We start from the raw sequence: 13,484 nt of genomic DNA, 5'->3' as shown, positions 1-13,484 counted from the left end.
CGAAAGATGTTATGGCATGTGGGAAGTGACCCAGATGTATTTAGAGACTGATAAATGATGGACAGGTCTGGTGGTGCATACCTGTAATCCCAGCACTTTGGAAGGCCGAGGCAGGAGGACCACTTGAGCCCAGGAGTTCAAGACCCGCCTGGGCAACATAGTGAGACCCTGTCCGTACAAAAATAAAATAATTAGCCAGGTGTGGCCATGCCTCAGTCTTAGCTACTTGGGAATCTAAGGCAGGAGACTCACTTGAGCCCAGGAATTCGAGGTTGCAGTGAGCTATGGTTGTACCACTGTATTCCAGCCTGGGTGACAAAGTGCGACTCTGTCTCTTACAAAAAAAAAAAAATGAATGAATGAATGAATGAATGAAAAATAATTAGATTCTCTCCTTTAAGGTATACATTACTTCTACTGTTGAGAAAAGTAATTTGAAAACAAAATTCTACTTTTTAATCCTAACTGGTTGATAGCTTGGATCACAAGCCTATGATATGGGGCCTCGCCCACCAAGCCTGAGGCAATCCAAGGCTGCTGACTACACCTAAGACAACAGTCATAGGTGTTCTCTTTTTTTGTAGCTAGGCACTGCTCTGGTCCATCTTCTGATGGCCAGCATCCACCCCAAGATTCTAGCACAGACTTAGTTTGCTTTCCTGCTGCCGTGAGAAAATGCCACAGACTCTACCATTTATAAACAATAGAAGTTTATTTGGTTCATGGTTCTGGAGGGTGGCAAGTCCAAGAGCATGGCACTGGCACCTGGCAAGTGCCTTTGTGCTGCATTCTAACATGGCAGAAGGGCATGCAAGCATGAGTAAGACAGACAGAGAAACGGAAGCCAACCTGCATCCTTTTATTAGGAACCCACTCCCAAGATAACAAGCCCATAACTAACCCACTGGCATGACAGTACGATTAATTCATTAGTTAGTCACCTATTAAAGGGCCAACCTTCCAATACCATTACACTGGCAATTAAATGTCAATATGTGTTTTGGAGGGGACAGTCAAAGCAAGCAAGAATGCATCTTCTCCCTCCAGTGTCAGTTGAATGCTGACGGGGCTGTGTTAAACCACTGTGGTATTTGCCCTTCCAGGATCATTGCTTGCCTGCTTTCTTTCTTTTTTTCTTTCCTTCCTTCCTTCTGTTCCTTCCTTTCTTTCTTTCTTTCTTTCTTTCTTTCTTTCTTTCTTTCTTTCTTTCTTTCCCTCCCTCCTTCCTTCCCTTCCTTCCTTCCCTCCTTCCTTTCTTTTCTCTCTCTCTTTCTTTCTTTTTTTTATTATTTATTTATTTAGAGACAGGGTTTCACCATGTTGGTCAGGCTGGTCTCGAACTCCTGACCTCATGATCCACCCGCCTTGGCCTCCCAAAGTGCTGGGATTATAGCCATGAGCCACTGCACCCAGCCTTCTTTTCCTTCTTTCTTTCCTTCCATTCTTTCTTTCTTTCATTCTTTCTTTTTTATTTTTGTTTTTTTTTGTGTTTTTTTTTTTTTTTCTACCCATATCCAACACATTCTTTAGGGGAAATCTTCAAAATTGTTGTTTTAGAATTAAGGCAGCCCTATTTATTTTCTAGGAGTGGCTGTACATCACAGACTAAGCCAATCTGCATATTTCATTTCCTTGGCCACAGTGACTGTGCAAGGAAGGAGTCAAAGAGAATCAGGCTGAGAACGTTTTATTCCAAATGCCTCAAGGAAGAAGCTTCACATCTGGGCTGAACCTAAGAGTCAGCAGGACTAGAGCAGCTGGGTGCCATGGTAATAAGAGAGCTTTAGGAGACTAAAGTTGACACTGAGTCACAGCAAATCAGAGGAAACCAGAGGTTGGACAAAGAGAGAGCTCACAGCATTGTTTGAGACTCTAGATTCAGCTATACCTGAAGCACGATCCCCCTGCACCCTTAATTATATGAATCAACACATTATTATATCATCTGTTTTTAAAGTCGAGTTTTCTGTTACATGCATTTGAAAATATCCTGAAAAAGTAGGGCTGAGGCACAAACTGCATCTTTGTAGGAACAGGGCATGTACCTCTTCTAGAGAGGCACATTATAAAAAGGTGTACCTGCTGGGCACAGTGGCTCACACCTGTAATCCCAGCACTTTGGGAGGCTGCGATGGGCAGATCATCTGAGGTCAGAAGTTTGAGACCAGCCTGACCAACATGGTAAAACCCCGTCTCTACTGAAAATACAAAATTAGATGGGCACGGTAGTGCACACCTGTAATCCCAGCTACTCAGGAGGCAGAAGCAGGAAAATCGCTTTAACCAGTGAGGCAGAGGTTGCAGTGAGCTGAGATTGCACCATTGCATTCCAGCCTGGGCAACAAGAGCAAAACTCCATCTCAAAAATGAATGAATGAATGAATAAATAAATAAATAAATAAATAAAAAGGTGTACTTACCTGCTTTGGCTGGGCGCATGGCCAGACATCAAGTTCAGCCTGGATTGCAGTCCTCTCCTTGTCCCATCTGCTGGGTTTCCTTGTACAGGGAATAACCTGCATAACTATACTTGGCAGTGACTGAGAAAGAATTTTCTCCTTTAAGTAGCCAGCCTCCAAAATGACCCTCATGATACTCACCTTCTGGTATTCATACCCTTATGTATTCCCTCCTAGCCCTGTGTAGGGCTGACATGTGGTTCCAGTATGTTGTAGAAATAAGATGTGTAACTTCTGAGGCTGAGTCATAAAAGCTATTGCAGCTCTGTCTTACTGGCTCTGGGATCACTCTCTCTGAGGGCAGCCAGCTTCCATGTCATAAAGACACTCAAGCAGCTCTATGGAGTGCTATACATGTTGAGGAACTGAGACCTCCTGCCAACAGCCATGACTAGTTCACCAGCTGTGTGTGCACCATCTTGGAAATAGTTCCAACAGACCCAGTCAAGCCTCCAAATGATTGCAGCCCTGACTGACCTGTTGACTGGAACCCCCAGACACCTCAAGCCAGAAGTATCCGGCTCAGCTGCTGTTGACTCAGCAGACCCACAGAACATACAAGATAAAAAATGTAGCCAGGCATAGTGGTGTGTGCCTATAGTCCCAGCTATTGGGGAGGCTGAAGTGGGAAGATCATTTGAGTCCAGGAGTTCGAGACCAGCCTGGGCAATGTGGTGAGATCCTGCCTCTAAAATCTAAAGAATTAATTAAAATCAATATAAACAAGAATAACATCAATGTTTTTTAAAAGGCACTAGTTATTGTTGTTTTAAGCCACCATATTTTGAAATCATCTTCAATAGAAGAGTAGTGTACTCTTTATCAGTCTTCTCTTCCTCAGATCTATTTCCTCCTCCTGGGCAAAGTCTCTGCCAGGGCTCCTCCCTGATTTCTTTAGCAGGCTATGCAGCCCTGCTCTAGGCAGCCCTCAGTCTCTTCCTCTTTACTCAATGGCACTTTTCTAGAAATTGCCCTTTGATGCCTTTGTCGTGCTTCCTCTTCTTTATCCCTGTTCCTGCCTTTTCTCCACCTGAAGGGAAATGGCTCTTTCTCCTTCATACATTCCCCATTTTTCTGTTGACAAACATCATGACAACAATTGCAGTGGATAATCCTTGTGATAAGAAAACAGGTTTCTGGCCCGGTGCTGTGACTCATGCCTGTAATCCCAGCACTTTGGGAGGCTGAGGCAGCCACATCACCTGAGGTCAGGAGTTCGAGATCAGCCTGGCCAACATGGCAAAACCTGTCTCTACTAAAAATACAAAAAATTAACCGGCATGGTGAGCTCTTGTAATCCCAGCTACTCTAGAGGTTGAGGCAGGAGAATTGCTTGAACCCAGCGGGGCAGAGGTTGCAGTGAGCTGAGATCGCACCACTGCACTCCAGTCTGGGCAACAGAGCGAGACTCAATCTCAAAAACAAAAAGAAAAAAAATGAAAAGAAAATACATTTCTTACTAGGTGCGGTAGCTCACGCCTGTAATCCCAGCACTTTGGGAGGCCAAGGTAGGTGGATCACGAGGTCAAGAGACTGAGACCATCCTGGTCAACATGGTGAAACCCCGTCTCTACTAAAATACAAAAATTAGCTGGACGTGGTGGAGCATGCCTGTAGTCCCAGCTACTCAGGAGGCTGAGGGAGGAGAATTGCCTGAACCCAGGAGGCGGAGGTTGCGGTGAGCCGAGATCGCGCCATTGCCCTCAGGCCTGAGTAACGAGCGAAACTCTGTCTCAAAAAAAAAGAAAATACATTTCTTTAAGTATCTCAATAAACCGGGAAAATTCTGTTTTTGTTTTGATGCTGTTGTTCCCTCATTTGTTCCAGCTTTGCAAATGGCACAGAGGGGAAAAAGCTCCCACATCCCTTTCCTGTGGAGAAGTCCAGGCAGTCAGTGGAGCCCTGTGAGTTCTGATTTTCCACGGGGCTTTTGCAGTGGCAGAACGGGGCTGGGGAGCAGTCTGCCACCATTGTCATGGCAACGTGCTCCCTGGTGGGTCCTGGGCTGCACTCCCAGGCAGAGGAAGCAGCTCCCAAGCATGTCTCCTTCACAGAGTGGGCACTGGAAGGCGGGGCTCCCCAAGAAACAGTGGGACCTGGGACATCTAGACCCAGCAGGCATTCCATCTCAAGAGGCAGACAGCCAGGTGGGCCAAGTCAGCAAGTCCGGCCCTAGAGAACAAGTCAGCTTGACCCAGGAAATAACCGGAGTAATCCACATGGGCAGATCTTTGCCCTCCTGTGCTATTCCTGCTCCCTGATGATGTGGTCAGTCCTGGGTGACCCTGTCTCTGGAAATGAAGGTCAAAAAACTCTGTCATTCACTATGCCAGTGGTTCCCAAACTCAGCCACACATTGGCATAACTGGGGATCTTTTATAAATGTGGATGTGTTTGGGCGTGGTGGCTCATGCCTGTAATCCCAGCACTTTGGGAGGCCAAGGCGGGCAGATCACATGAGGTCAGCAATTCCAGACCAGCCTGGTCAACATGGCAAAACCCCATCACTACTAAAAACACAAAAATTATCCTGGCAAGATGGTAGATGCCTGTGGTTTCAACTACCTGGGAAGCTGAGGGGTGAGAATTGATTGAACTAGGGAGGCTAAGGTTGCAGTGAGCTGAGATCATCTAACTGCACTCCAGCCTGGACAACAGAGCAACACTATCGTAAAAACAAAAACTAAAAAACTAAAAATAAAAATGTGGGCCAGGCACAGTCGCTCATGCCTGTAATCCAGCACATTGGGAAGCCAAGGCAGGCAGATCACCTGAGGTCGGGAGTTTGAGACCAGCTTGACCAACATGGAGAAACCCTGTCTCTACTAAAAATACAAAAAATTAGCCGGACGTGGTGGCATATGTCTGTAATCCCAGCTACTCTGGAAGCTGAGGCAGAAGAATCGCTTGAACCCGGGAGGTAGAGGTTGCGGTAAGCCAAGATCGCATCATTGCACTCCAGTCTGACAGAAAGAAATAAAAATATATGGATGCCTGGCTCTCACTCCCAGACATTGTGAAAAAACCAGGTGATTCTAACATGCAGCAAAGCATGGGAGGCGTTGCACTATGCTAAGGTTCTAAGCCGGATCCAGCTCAGATAAATCCAGATCCTGCATAAAAATCACCTGGGAAACTTCAGAAAAGAATGCAGACACCCAGACCTCCTCATTTCAAAATCTCCTGAGTTGGTTCCAGGTATCTACATGTTTCACAAGCTTTCAGAAATTCTGGGGAGCTGCTGGCAGTGCATGTCACTCATCTAGCATAACATAAAGCACGCTTTGTCGAGTGGGTGTCAGTAAGGAATGTAGCAGGAACTGGGTGAATTGGAGGCTTCCATAGGCCTCGCTTTATCCACTGGAGTTCACTGTGGATGGGGGTGTTGCATTGAAACAATTAAGTTAGGCCGTGTGGTGGCTCAGGCCTGTAATCCTAGAACTTTGGGAGGCCAAAGCGGTTGGACCACCTGAGGTCAGGAGTTTGAGACCAGCCTGACCGACATGGTGAAGCCCCATCTCTACTAAAAATACAAAAGATAGCCAGGCATGGTGGTGGGCGCCTGTAGTCCCAGCTACTCGGGAAGCTGAGGCAGGAGAATTGCTTAAACCTGGGTGGTGGAGGTTGTAGTGAGCCAAGATCATGTCACTGCACTCCAGTCTGCAGGGCAGAGCGAGACTGTCTCAAAAAAAAAAAAAAAGTACTAAGTTAAACTATGCATATAGACCAAAAATGATCTGAGATTGATATTTTTGCATGGTTAAATCTAATAGCAACTCACTAGGAGACAGTTGTTCCTATAGGACAATGGCTTCTGTAAGATTTTTACTAAAGCCAAGAGTCAGCATTCAAGGTTACAAGGAATACCAGGAGGCCAGTAGGTTCAGATCCCATAAAGAGAGGGTAGGTGGATGCTGGAACTCACCATAGGCTAAAGTATCCTGGTCTCCTAACTAACCTGGGGAAGAGCCACAGGTACAAAAACTACGCTCATTATTTCTGTACTTGCAAATAATTCATTTCTCTTTTAATCTTTTTTTAGATTGCAAAAGTAATATGAGCTCATTGTAGCTAATGAAACAATATCAAGATTTATAAGGAAAAGTTAATTCTCTTCTTACCCCTGCTTCCACCCCCAGCCTTTTCCCCCAGGTGACCAGTATTAACAGCCATCTCATTTCATTTTAGTTAGAAAATGAGTTGTTCTATACAAATAAATTTGCCCAAGAATCAAAACTGTTCCTTTTACTTATGTTAGTAATACATGACCAGCAATCACTAGCCATAATTTCTCTAGTAGCAGCTTTTCTTCAGAATTATTTCTGTCCCCAGTTTACCCCTACCTCCTGGAGTTCTGTCCAGGGCACATGGTTGCTCACAAGTCAAGGTTATTCTTTTAGTGGGTGCCTTAAAATATATATGCGGAAGGCCAGGCACAGTGGCTCATTCCTGTAATCCCAGCACTTTTGGAGGCCGAGGCGGGTGGATCAACCATGCTGGCAGTGCATGGTATTGGCCAACATGGTGAAAACCTGTCTCTACTAAAAATACAAAAATTAGCTGGGCGTGGCGGCATGCACCTGTAGTCCCAGCTACTCAGGAGGCTGAGGCAGGAGAATTGCTTGAACCCCAGAAGTGGAGGTTGCAGTGAGCTGAGATCGCATCACTGCACTCCAGCCTGGTGACAGAGCTAGACTCCGTCTCAAAAAAAAAAAAAGCGCTGAGATTTTTGGGGTGGTCGCAGTGAGGAGGCCAGGAGGAAGCACCTGATATGCACAAATTGGTTTGCACTAGCTCCTGTACCAGACCCAACAAACCAAAACAAAATGGAGTCACTCATGCTAAAGTTCCATGCTACCGAACAGAAGCTAAGTTGTTTATCTGACCTTTTAAGAAGCCAGGAGAGAGAGAGACAATAGCCAAATTCCCAAACAGGCTAGTTTTATCTGGCATAATAAGCAAGCTTTAACCTTTATTTTTTTGGAGACAGGGCCTCACACTGTTGCCCAGGCTGGAATGCAGTGACTCCATCAGGGCTTATTGCAACCTTGTTCTCTTGGGCTCAAGTGATCCTTCTGCCTTAGTCTCCTGAGCAGCTGGGAACACAGGTGTGCACCACCACACCCAGCTATTAAAAAAAGAATTTGTAGAGATGGGGTCTCACTATGTTGCCCAGGCTGGTCTGGAACTCCAGGCTTCAAATGATCCTCCAACCTCAGCCTCCCAAAGTGCTAGGGGTTACAGGTGTGAGTCACTGCACCTGGCCTAATCTTCAAGATTTTCTTTCTTTCTTTCTTTCTTTCTTTCTTTCTTTCTTTCTTTCTTTCTTTCTTTCTTTCTTTCTTTCTTTTTCTTTCTTTCTTCCTTCCTTCCTTCCTTCCTTCCTTCCTTCCTTCCTTCCTTCCTTCCTTCCTTCCTTTCTTTCTTTCTTTCTTTTTTTGATGGAGCATCCCTCTGTTACCCAGGCTGGAGTGCAGTGGCAAGATCTCAGCTCACTGCAACCTCCATCTCCCAAGTTGAAGTGATTCTCCTGCCTCAGCCTCCCAATTAGCTAGGATTACAGACATGTGCCACCATGCCCAGCTAATTTTTGTATTTTTTAGTAGAGATGGGGTTTCGCTATGTTGGCCAGGCTGGTCTCGAACTCTTGGCCTCAAGTGATCCACCTGCCTCAGGCTCCCAAAGTGCTGGGATTACAGGTTGTGAGCCACTGTGCCCGGCCTTTTAACTTTAAACTAGCAGTCCACATTTTGTTTCTGCTTTCCCCAGCCCTTTTCTGAATATAAAAACAAACCTCCTCTGCTCAGCTCATGGGAACACTCATTATGTTTTATAGAAGGAAGTGTTGTCCAATCACAAATAAAAACCAATTAAGATCTTTAAGCTAAATTTGTTGTGGTTGTGTCTTTTGACACTTACAAACACTTGAAATACTTTAACCACTATGGATGAAGATTATTCAAGAAAGTATTACACACTGTCTTGACTTTTAAAACAGAATGATTCAGGGTCATTGTCATTCTTACAGTACTTTATATTTGAATAATTTTTTTTTTGTTTTGTATTTGTTTTTTTTGTTTTTTTTTTGAGACAGAGTTTCGCTCTTGTTACCCAGGCTGGAGTGCAATGGCTCGATCTCAGCTCACCTGAGTTCAGGCAATTCTCCTGCCTCAGCCTCCTGAGTTCAGGCAATTCTCCTGCCTCAGCCTCCTGAGTAGCTGGGATTACAGGCACGCGCCACCACGCCCAGCTGATTTTTTGTATTTTTAGTAGAGACGGGGTTTCACCGTGTTGACCAGGATGGTCTCGATCTCTTGACCTTGTGATCGATCCGCCTTGGCCTCCCAAAGTGCTGGGATTACAGGCATGAGCCACTGCGCCCGGCCTGAATAATGTTTACATTTGAAGAGTAGTGCTCTGTCTATTAATGACTATTGATTACCAACATCTTAAGGGGCTCTTGATGGTTGCTAAATAGTTCTGGCTAAGATATTTTTTATTTTCTTGAGTCTTTTTTTTTTTTCTTTTTGAGACAGAGTTTTGCTCTTGTTGCCCAGGCTGGAGTGCAATGGCTCCATCTCTGCCCACCACAACCTCCACCTCCCGGGTTCCAGCGATTCTCCTGCCTCAGCTCCCCTAGTAGCTGAGATTACAGGTATGCACCACCATGTCCAGATAATTTTGAATTTTTAGGAGAGACAGGGTTTCTCCATGTTGGTCAGGCTGGTCTCGAACTCCCGACCTCAGGTGATCCTCCCACCTTGGCCTTCCAAAGTGCTGGGATTACAGGCTTGAGTTGCCGTGCCCAGTCTATTTTATCGAGCCTTTTAAAATGATTTTCTCTGATCCTATCCCCACCCCTCATTGCCAGTATCAATCTGCTATTAGGTGGTGCTCCTTCCTGATGTCAGGAGAGCTTCTTCCATTTATTATTGCCAGAGGTGTCTGAACCAGAGCAACTCCATCTTGAATAGGAGCTGGGTAAAATAAGGCCGAGACCTACTGGGCTGTAATCCAAGGAGCTTAGGCATTCTAAGTCGCAGGATGAGTCATAGGAAGTCGCCACAAGATACTTGCTGATAAAACAGGCTGTGGTAAAAGAGCTGGCCAAAACCCACCAAAACCAAGCTGGCGATGAAAGTGACCTCTGGTGGTCCTCCCTGCTCATTATACACTAATTATAATGCATTAGCATGCTAGGAAACACTCCCACCAGGACCATGACAGTTTACAAATGGCATGGCAACATCAGGAAGTTATTCTATATGATCTAAAAAGGGGAGGAACCCTCAGTTCTGGCAATTGCCCACCCCTTTCCCAGAAAACTCATAAATTATCCACCCTTTGTTTAGCACATAATCCAGAAATAATTCCAAGTATCCTTAGTCAAGCAGCCCAAGCTGCTGCCCCGACTATGAAGTAGCCAATCTTTATTCCATTTTTCTTTTTGTTTGAAACAGTCTCGCTCTGTCACCCAGGCTGGAGTGCAGTAGTGCATTTTCAGCTCACTGCAACCTCTGCCTCCTGGGTTCAAGAGATTCTCCTGCCTCAGCCTCCTAAGTAGTTGGGACTACAGGCATGCACCACCATGCCTGGCTAATTTTTTGTATTTATAGTAGAGAGGGGTTTCACCGTGTTAGCCAGGATGGTCTTGATCTCCTGACCTCATGATCCACCTGCCTCAGCCTCCCAAAGTGTTGGGATTACAGGCATGAGGCACCATGCTTGGCTCTGCTTTTTTTTTTATTATGAAAAATTTCAAACCTATAAACAAGTAGAGAAGATAGTGCCATGAACCCCCATTTCTACTGGAACATCAACAATGGACAACACGGTACACACTCTTCACCTTGTTTGTTTAAAAATTCCTTTTGCTCAGTCATCACTGAATTCTGGATTCCTTTTTTTTTTTTCAGACAGAATCTCGCTTTGTCCCTCAGGCTAGAGTGCAATGGCTCAATCTTGGCTCACTGCAACCTCTGCCTCCTGGGTCCAAGTGATTCTCCTGCCTCAGCCTCTCATGCAGCTGGGATTGCAAGCGCATGCCACCACGTCCAGCTAATTTTTGTATTTTTAGTAGAGATGAGGTTTCACCATGTTGGTGGCTGGTCTCGAACTCCTAACCTCAGGTGATCCACCTGCCTCGGCCTCCCAAAGTGCAGGATTACAGGCATGAGCCACTGCACCCGGCCGAATTCTGGATTCTTGAAGCAGCTGGATATTGGCCTCTGGAAATGCAGGGCTTCCCTATGTTATTATTTTAACTCTGACTACCTACAGAGGCTCCAGCTATGTGCCCTTTCATTTCCAAGATAGTTCTCCTAAAGCCCTTTCTGCCCAGTGTCCAGGCTGCCCCACAGGTCCTGCTCCTCTGCCTCTGACCTTCAGGTGACGGTGGGAAGGGTTTGGGAAATCCTCCTTTGTCTGACAGGGAGATCCTGTTGGGGAAGTCCAGAGGAATGAAAACATGCATTCTATTTCCTCACCCAGGTTGTACCCAAAGGCTCTGGAAGGAATTTTTATTAGCCTAGAGTGTAAATAAGCATTCCCTCTCCCTTCCTGCTCCCTATGATACCAGGCCTGGAAGTTTCCATAGAGCACACTAGCTTCTCAATACATCAAGAGAAGTTTCTTCTGGTCTGAAGCCAGTTCTCTGCACAAGGCACTCTGTACATTCCCCACAGCTGGATTCTCTGCCAACTGCCTCCCCCAGAGGGGCTTCTGCAATCTTTTCCATGGCCTCTTGAAACAGGTCCCACCATCCCTGTCCTGCAGATGAGGAAATTGAGGTTTAAAGAGGTGAAACCCCTTGTCTTAGATGTGCAATTAGCAAGCAAAACAGTTGGGACTCAGAAGAGCCTAATCATTGGAGTCTTCATTAATAAACGGAGAACTAATTATAGTCATTGAAGAGATTGTTCCTTTTCCGTTGTGATTAATTCCGAATTTATTTTTAGTTTTCAAAAGAATGAAGACTCGTGATGAGGTTTGTTCTGAGAAAGAAATGGGCTATTCTTGACAGTCTCCCTTGGCCAGCCTCTTTGCCCACAAAAAAACCCAAGAACCTGTGGCCAGGTTGTTCCTGAAGCTCAAGATTCCCCAGGGATATATGTCAACCTAAGCTACTTTATTTTATTTTGAGTCAGAGTCTCGAACTGTTCCCCGGGCTGGAGTGCAGTGGCACGATCTTGGCTCACAGCAATCTTGGTCTTTTGGATTCAAGCAATTCTCCTGCCTCAGCCACCAAAGTAGCTGGGATTACAGGCACCTGCCACAACGCCCAGCTAATTTTTTGTATTTTAGTAGTGATGGGGCTTCACATGTTGGCCAGGCTGGTCTCGAACTCCTGACCTCGGGATCTTCCAGTCTCGGCCTCCCAAAGTGCTGGGATTACATGCATAAGCCACCATACCCAGCCCTAAGCTACTTTTAATCAACGCTGGAGAACCACTTTAGAACACTGGAGAACCACAATAGAAGGAAACCATCACCTACAAATGAAAAAACCCTGGCTTCTGCCACAATGCTGGGGAAATTAGGATCTGGCTTGTCTTCAGAGCAGAGAAGCAGGCTGGGGTGTGTGTGTGTGTGTGTGTGTGTGTGTGTTTCAGGAATAAGGGACTGTGTGGCCTTGGGCAAAGGAGCCACAGGGAGGGATAACAGAGAGCCAGGGAGGAACAGCAATTTTCATAAACTTCATTTCTCAGCTTTCCTTAGAGAGCCCAGCCCTCTTTGGGTGGATTTTTCCAAGCTTCAGATATGTTAATAGCAGCCATTACGACGGAGTTGGGTCCTGGCCCTGGAGAATTTCTGCCTTTCTGTCTCTTTATGTGGCTTTGCATATCTCTGCTCCAATATTTTACTGTGATTTACTCCCAAAGGGCAATCTCGTTTCCATATTTCTCTGCTGCTGTTTGGGAAGAGTGGGGATGGGGTTGGAACTCCTTTCCACACCCACCAAGCAATAGCAATGAAAAAGCAGACTTCAGTGTGTGTTATTTCTGGTCCCACAACGTACTTCTTCCCTTCTCCCTTTCTCTTTCTTCATGCTGCTTCTGCAAATGAAATCTTTAGCTCACACCAGGGAAGCTGGGGTTGTGAGGGAGGCGGTGGAGGTCTTGGAAGACCTGGAAGAAAATTGGGCTTTGGTTTCTCTTTCCTCTCCACGCTCCCATCCCCTTCCTCCCCTCTCACCCCCTTTTCCCTCTCTTTTCCATCCCACTCTTCTTATTTTATATTCTCTCTTGTTCCCCACAATTTTTTCTTTCCTCTTTCATCCATTACTATTTTCTGTCTGCCTCTAGCTTTGCTCCCTCTTCTCTTCTTTTTCTTTACTCACTTTTTTTTTTTTTTTTTTGAGACAGAGTCTCTGTCACCCAGGCTGGAGTGTAGTGGCGCAATCTCAGCTCACTGAAAACTCTGCTTCCCAGGTTCAACTGATTCTCATACCTTAGCCAACCAAGTAGCTAGGATTACAGGCATGTGCCACCATACTCAGCTATTTTTCATACCTTTTAGTAGATAAGGGGGTTTGCCATATTGGCCAGGCTGGGCTCCAACTCCTGGCCTCAAGTGATCCACCTGCCCTAGCCTCCCAAAGTGCTGCGATTGCTGCTTTGAGTCACTGCACCCAGCCTCCTTCCCCCTTTTTTAAATGTCGGTGGGCCTGGCCAACATGACAAGATGCCAATGTGAACCCTTCTTATAAATGAAGACGCTCTGAGGATATGAATAATACCTGAAAATAATACTCCCCTTTTTTTCTTTGAGATAGTATCTTGCTCTGTCATGCAGGCTAGAGTAGACGGGCACAATCACAGCTCCTAATTTTTGTATTTTTGGAGAGATGAGGTTTCACCATGTTTTCTAGGCTAGGCTCAAACTCCAGGGCTCAAGTGATCAGCTGGCCTTGGTCTCGCAAAGTGCTGGGATTACAGGTATGAACCACTGTGCTTGGCCCAACAACTTTGAAATATGGTTGGAAAACCCCACAATACTCTGGGATTTTTGTTGAAAACACAGATT

The sequence above is a fragment of the Callithrix jacchus genome, chromosome 5 (assembly GCF_049354715.1).
Source record: "Callithrix jacchus isolate 240 chromosome 5, calJac240_pri, whole genome shotgun sequence".
Classification (NCBI taxonomy): domain Eukaryota; kingdom Metazoa; phylum Chordata; class Mammalia; order Primates; family Cebidae; genus Callithrix; species Callithrix jacchus.
This window is presented reverse-complemented; position numbering follows the sequence as displayed.